Source organism: Microtus pennsylvanicus, chromosome 16 (genome assembly GCF_037038515.1).
Source record: "Microtus pennsylvanicus isolate mMicPen1 chromosome 16, mMicPen1.hap1, whole genome shotgun sequence".
Taxonomy (NCBI): Eukaryota; Metazoa; Chordata; class Mammalia; order Rodentia; family Cricetidae; genus Microtus; species Microtus pennsylvanicus.
In genome coordinates this window covers 24,173,048-24,180,608 of record NC_134594.1, presented here as the reverse complement: position 1 = coordinate 24,180,608, position 7,561 = coordinate 24,173,048, and positions in this window count along the sequence as shown.

Genomic DNA, 7,561 nt, shown 5'->3' with positions numbered 1-7,561 from the left:
TACAATTCTAGGAAGAATCCAAGAAGTTCTTTTTATGAGGTTAAGTCTACCACTTTTGGGATAGTTGCTATTAATTTCTCCCAAAAAATTAGCACAAGCTCTTTGCCACGGTTCATTGTCTTCCCATAACTTTTTTATTTCTTCAGTAGTAAAAGGCACTATAATTTCTGCTGGGTCTATACCTGCTAGTTGACGAAGTCTCAGCTTACCTTTTATAATTAATTCAGAGACTTTTTCCACATAAGTTTTTAATTTTTTACTTGGTTTATTAGGTATAAATATCCACTCTAAAATAATATCTTCCCTCTGCATTAGAATCCCTGTAGGAGAAATTCTGGAAGGCAATATGACTAGGATGCAGCTAAGATTTGGGTTCACCCTATCCACATGTGCCTCCTGTAATTTTTCCTCAATCATTGTCAGTTCCTTTTCTGCTTCAGCTGTCAGTTTTCTTGGACTATTCAAATCTTTATCACCATCTAAGGTTTTGTTTAAATGAACTATTAGATCAGGTGTTATCCCAACAGCTGGTCGTAGACTGGAAATGTCTCCTAACAATCTTTGGAAGTCATTAAGAGTCTTTAACCGGTCTCTCCTAATTTGTGCCTTTTGCGTTTTAATTTTCTCTAACCCTATTCTGTAACCTAGGTAATTAATAGAATTTCCTCTTTGAATCTTTTCAGGGGCAATTTGTAATCCCCACCTAGGCAAGACTTTCTTTACTTCTTCAAACATCCTTTCTAAAGTATCTTTATTTGAATCAGATAACAAGATGTCATCCATGTAATGATAAATAATGGACTTGGGGAATTGTTTACGAATTATTTCCAATGGCTTACTTACAAAATATTGGCACAGTGTAGGACTATTGAGCATACCCTGTGGGAGAACAGTCCATTGATATCTCCTATTGGGCTGAGAATTATTATAAGTAGGCACTGTGAAGGCAAATTTTTCTCTATCCTTTTCTTGTAATGGTATAGTGAAAAAACAATCTTTCAAATCAATAACTATAAGAGGCCATCCTTTTGGTAACAGAGAAGGCAAAGGAATTCCAGATTGTAGTGAGCCCATAGGTTGAATTACTTTGTTGACAGCTCTTAGATCTGTCACCATTCTCCATTTACCAGATTTCTTTTTTACAACAAACACAGGAGAATTCCAAGGGCTGGTTGATTCTTCAATATGGTGAGCATCTAGTTGCTCCTGCACCAGCTGTTCCAATGCCTGTAGTTTATCTTCAGCTAGAGGCCACTGTTTGATCCATATTGGCTTCTCAGTTAGCCATTTTAAAGGTAGGGCTGTTGGTACCTCTAAAGGTTTGGTATTTGCTGTATGTTCTTGTACAGCCTGAATGGCTAGTGACCTTTTTCCATAATACCTCATCATATACTTCCCAGAATTATGAGTTCCTGGAACTACAGGAATGTTAATCTGGGTATTCCATTGCTGTAGCAGGTCACGGCCCCATAAATTTATGGCAATATTGGCTATATATGGCCTTAGTCTTCCTATTTGCCCTTCGGGCCCTATGCATTCAACCCATCTTGTGCTTTGTTTTACACGAGATAGGGTTCCAATTCCCAGGAACTGAACATCTACCTCTTGAAGAGGCCAATTCGGATGCCAAGATTCTGGGGTAATGATACTTACATCCGCACCTGTGTCTAATAAGCCTTCAATAAAAGTGCCATTTATACAGACTCTTAGCTTTGGTCTTTGATCATTAATAGAAGTCTGCCAAAATATACGTTTACTCTGTCCAACTGGGTTTTTTGACTCATCCTCCACATGGATTTCATCATTTAGACCAGTATTACTTTTTACAGCAGAAATTGGAGCTTTTAATTTTCTTGGTGAGGCACGTTCTCCACTGTGACTGGGAATGACTGGGCCACTGTTGGCTTGGGGGCCTGCGAGAGGCCCCTCAAGGAGTTTCCCGACGGTATCGGGTTGCCTTGTTTGTCTGTTGTTGACCTGCATTCATTGGACCAATGTCGGCCTTTACCGCATCTCCTACATATACCTGAAGGCCTAGGTCTCCTATTTTTGTCATTCCCAGAGGAGATAATATTCCTAGAAATTCTGTGCCTGCAATCCCTTTTCAGATGTCCTAATTTACCACAATTAAAACACCTGGCAGTTTGATGTCTCCTCATTGCTGTGGAAATCGCTTCTCCTACCCAAGATTCATCGTTATAGCTAAACGTCTCAACATTCATCGTATGCTGAATCCATTCATCCATAGGTGCTGATCTAGACTTTAAAGGCCCAATTATCTTTTTGCATTCTATGTTTGCATTCTCAAAAGCTAGAGATTCAAGAAGTATTCGTCTAGCTTCTGGGTCTGTTACCCCTATGTCCAGAGCCTTAATTAATCTTTGCAAAAAGTCAATAAAGGGTTCTCTCTGTCCCTGCCTAATTCTGGTATATGATTCAACCCTTTTTGCTGGATCTTGTATCCTATTCCAAGCATTTAAAGCTGCTTGGTGACATAGACACAGTACTTCATCATCATAAAGAGCTTGGACCTGTGGATCAGCATATTCTCCTGCACCAAGAATTTGATCTTGGGAAACCTCAATACCTTTTGCTCTTCCTTGCTGTTCCATATGTTTGGATTCTTCTCTGAAATAAATTCCAAACATCAAGGAAGGTCCATTATCTAAAACTGCAGACACTAACTGATGGAAATCATGGGGGGTAGCTCTAGCATTAGAAGCCCAAGTCCTTATCATTTCCTTTACGTATGCAGAGTGCAAGCCAAAATTAACAATAGCTTGCTTAATTTCTTTTAGATCATTCATTGCTATTGGCATCCATCTAGCTTCTCTGACTCCCTTTGAGCCTTTAGAAGTTGACGCTTTGTCAGAATTAAGTATAGGGTATGCTGCTAAAACCTTTGGTAAGCCAGTTCTAATAGCTGGTGTTGGCATTGTATCCTGTCCTTGTGCCTTATTACTCTGTTCACCAGCTCCAATCATTTCTTCAATCATTTCAAGTCTTTTTATTATTGTCTCTTTTGAATCCTTAATCTCCTGACCTGCATGAGTTTCTAGTAAACATTGTATGGTTCTTAGGAGTGCCATAATCTTCCTAAATGATAGAATATGCAAAAGAATACTGAAACCTAGTAACCAGTAAATTAAGTTATCCCCATAGTCATATAAACCTTGCATGATATAACCCATTGTATTGGTAACCAGAACAGTAAAATTCGCGTTGGAAACGAGAACTGCCATATTACCTATTATCCAGCAGGTGGCGCTGTTGCCAAGTCTCGACGAAAACACGGTCCTGTTTCAGAGTCCGCCTAGTATTTGTTAAAAACTGGAAAATGTAAGTTGCTCAACAAAGTAAATGTAATTAAATCAATTCCAGAGATGGAACCAGAAACCTAGAATCCAGGGGTAGAGAAGAGCAATCTGGAAGCTACTTATGCCTCCACGTGACAGAGTCACCCTGAGGGGTTGCAGCTTTCAGCAACCGCGTGCTCTGGTTCGCGCCACTTAAGAGCTGTGCTTGCAAGGGAGATTTGAAAATGACTCAGAAAAGAGCAAATCACGCGGGCAGAGACTACGCGGGCCCGTGGAGTTTAAATCCACAGGCAGCGGCTGAGGAAGGAAGGGCTCCCGCCAAGCCGAACAAGCGCCCGCCAAGCCGAACTTGTGGCCGCCAAGCCGAACTTCCGGCCGCCAAGCCGAACTCGCGGCTGCGAGCCAGGAGAGGTTCTAAAACCCCACGTTGGGCGCCAAATGAAGGCGTAAGTCACAAACAATGCCACACCAATTTGGGATTATGATTAATAGGGTGATATTTATTTAAAGGGGAAAAAACTTACAGATCACTGTCAGTCCTCTGCGTAACCAGGAAGGAAGTCAAGTCACCGGCGGAGCAGGAAGTGAAGAGAGAGAGGAGAGGGAAGTGGCCGCTTTTTTAAAGGGAGAGAGACCACGCCCCAAGGGGCTGGTATCTCAGCGGCGATAGGCTGGAGGAGTGGGAGGACCTCCCGCAACAAGCGTCCATCTCGGAGAGGAGAGCCATGGCATCTGCCTGACTCTGCTTTCTTTCTCCCAGTATTCTGTTTGGTCTACTCTGCCTATCTATATTCTGCCGTATCCAAAAGCCAAGGCAGTTTCTTTATTTGACCAATGAAAGCAACACATAGAAAGAAGACCCTCCTACGCCACAGGGACACAGCTGGTCTATGTGGCCATTAATCAACTTGTAGCACTCTGTTCACAAACCCATTTAAATGCTTATAGCCAGACCTCACAAAAGAGCCAGAGCCATTTGTGCCACCAGCACAAACCAGGAAGCTGACTCTTAAAGAAGTCAGGCCTCTGCTCACTTTCAGCAAGCAGAACCTTTCTGAAAAAAGTACAGCTACCAAGAAGTTCCAGTTCACTCCCATTTTTGTGAGTCTAGAAGCCCTTTTTGATAAGCTTTCTTAGGCTTTATGTGGATGTATGTTGTCCAACACTGGAAGCTATTTTGTAAACAGAGAATGTACATTGGTTTCCCAGTCACCCAGACCCAAATAATCACACAGAAACTGTATTGATTGCAACACTGTTTGGCTGATGACTTGGGCATATTTCTAGCTAGCTCTTACATCTTCAATTGACCCATTTCTATTCATTTGTGTATCTCCACAAGGCTGTGGCCTACTGGTAAGGTTTCTACGGCATCTTTCTTCTTCAGCAGCTACATGGCGCCTCCCTGATTCTGCCTTCTTTCTCCCTGCATTCAGTTTAGTTTTCCCACCTAGCTCTATTCCGCCCTGCCATAGGCCAAGACAGTTTATTAACCAATGGTAAAAAAAGATATTCATAGCATAGCATAGAGAGTAGAATCCCACATCAAGGACATGTTCAGCATGTGTGAGGCACAGAATTGTCTCTAGTACCAAAAATAGTTATTTATGAATTTTTACTCTTGGCTTTTTTGAGGGGCCTGCCACCCAGCTCCCAAATAAATCACACATGGGGGATTATTCTTCGTTATGAATGCCTGGCCTCAGCTTGACTTGTTTCTTGCCCATTTTTCTTAAATTATAACATCTACCTTTTGCCTCTGGGCTTTTATCTTTTTAACTTCTCTATATCTTACTTCCCTTCTTACTTTGTGGGTGGCTGGGTGGCTGGCTCCTGATATCCTCCTCTCCTTGCGTTCCTCCTAGAAGTCTCCTTCTATTTATATTCTCTGCCTGGTAGCCTTGCCTATCTTTACTCCTGCCTTGCTAATTGGCTGTTCATCTCTTAATTAGGACCATCAGGTGTTTTAGACCAGCAAATAATCCCAACTTCAGAGTTACTCAAATGCAGCATAAACAAAAAGCAACACACCTTAAAATAATATTCCCCCAAAAATAGTTGTTTTAAAGAAAATGACTAAAAAATTCAAGAGACCTAGTCAGCTGTGGATGTAGCTCAGTTGCTACAGTGTCTACAGAGCATGTACAAAGTCCTGAGTTTGATTTGCAGGGCCACATAAAACTGGGCATGGTGATGCACTGTAATCCCAGACCTTGGAAGGTAGAGTCAGATCAGACATACAAGATCATCCTCTACCCATTCCTGTGCCAAGCCTCTTCTCATACTTCTTTCTGGCTGAAACTTCCTTTCTTCTTTACTATCCACATTCTTCATGTATTTCTTTATTACTCCTCCCGGGATATTTTATTTATTTTTACATTATGCACATTGGTATTTTTCCTGGATGTATGTCTGTGACAGTGCCAGATCTCCTGAAACAGACAGTTGAGTTGCCATGTGGGCGCTGGGAATTGAACCAGGGTCCTTTGGAAGAGCAGCCAGTGCTCTTAACTGCTGAGCCATCTCTCCAGCTGTATTTTGTTGCTTTTTATTATTTTTTTATTAAGTTTACTTATTTTACACCCCAACCGCAGTTTCCCCTCCCACCTCTCTTCTGCTGCCCCTCCATTCACTCCTCCTCTGTTTCTGCTCAGAAAGAGACAGGCCTTCCATGGTTGTCAACAAGCATGGCATATCAAGTTGAGGTAGGACTAAGCTCCTCCCTTGGTATTAAGGCTGGGCAAGGCATCCCAGCATAGGGAATTGGATCACAAAAGCCAGTTCAAGTGTTATGGACAGGCCCTGATCCCACTGCTAGGAGTCCCACAAATAGACCAAGCTACACAACTGTCACATATATGTAGTGGGTCTAGGCCAGTCCCATGCAGGCTCCCTAGGTGTGGGTCCAGAGTCTGTGAGCTCTTATGAGCCCAGGCTAGTTGTTTCTGTGGGTTTCCTTATGATGTTCTTGACCTCTCTGGCTCCCTCCTGGGATATTTTGCATTAGTTGCATTGCATCTTTCATTTTTGTATAAATCTGTGTACAGTGTATGTATGTCCACGTTCATGGGTGTGCACGTGTAGGAGTACACATGCACGTGTGTGTGTACCTAGATGTGGAGCCAGAGATCCATGTCAAGTGTACTCTATCAGTCTCCAGCTTTTTGTGGGTGGACTGTTTTTGAGACAGTCTCTCACTATGCATCATTGGTTGACCTGGGACTTGCTAACTAGGCCTGCTTCTGTGTCCTAAGTGGAGCTGATGTCCCACCAGACCATACCCATTTGTTTTTTTGAGGCAGGGTGTTGGCTGTCCTGGAGCTCACTGTTCACCAGGCTGACCTTGAATTACAGAACCTCTTCAAGCTCAAGGATCTGCACACCATCCACTTAGAAGTGCTGTGTCTAGGGAAAATTGAAAGTGGTCTCAATGCAGTAAACTCACAAGTTTTTCAACTCGTATCCCAGTATAGTAAACATGATTGAAGTTATCAGAACAGTGTGGATGGGAAACCAATCAGAAAGCTCTTAACAAAGTTAAAATACTGGGCTCATTTACTTAGTATAAGAGAAGACACAATCTCTGTACTTCCATAGTTTTTCTTATTGTTTTTGGAGAGATAGGGTTTCTGTGTGTACTCTTTCTTGGTCGTCCTGGAACTCATTCTGTAGATCAGGTTATCCTCAAACTATCAGAGATTCACCCGTTTCTACCTCCTCAGTGTTAGGATTAAAGGCACACCTGACTGATAATGATTACACGTAGAAAAAGTACTAACATCAATAAATATCTGTAATATTTTGAGATGATTACTTATGGCCAACAGATAGTACCAAGATGAATCTTCTATAACCACAGACAAGGGATAGGAAATTTTAGATTTTGCAAATGGTCTAAGTTCACTTCCTATATTTTGTGAGGCAATTATGCATGACTGTCACCGTGGTGTTTTTTTGGTTTTGTTGTTTTTCAGACAGCATCTCTTTGTAGCTTTAAAGCCTGTTCTGGAACTCGCTCTACCAGGCTGGCCTTGAGCTCTCATAGATCCAGAGATCTGCCTGTCTTGTCTCTTCCTCCTAAGTGTTGGGATTAAAAGCATGTGCCACCATTTCTCGGCATCACGTCTTTTAAACTTTCATAGATTTACAGGCTGGAGAGATGACTAAGTGAGTAAGGGCACCTGCCACCATGCCTGCTAATCGGAGTTCAAATCCTGGGACCTATATGGTGGGAGAAGAGACTG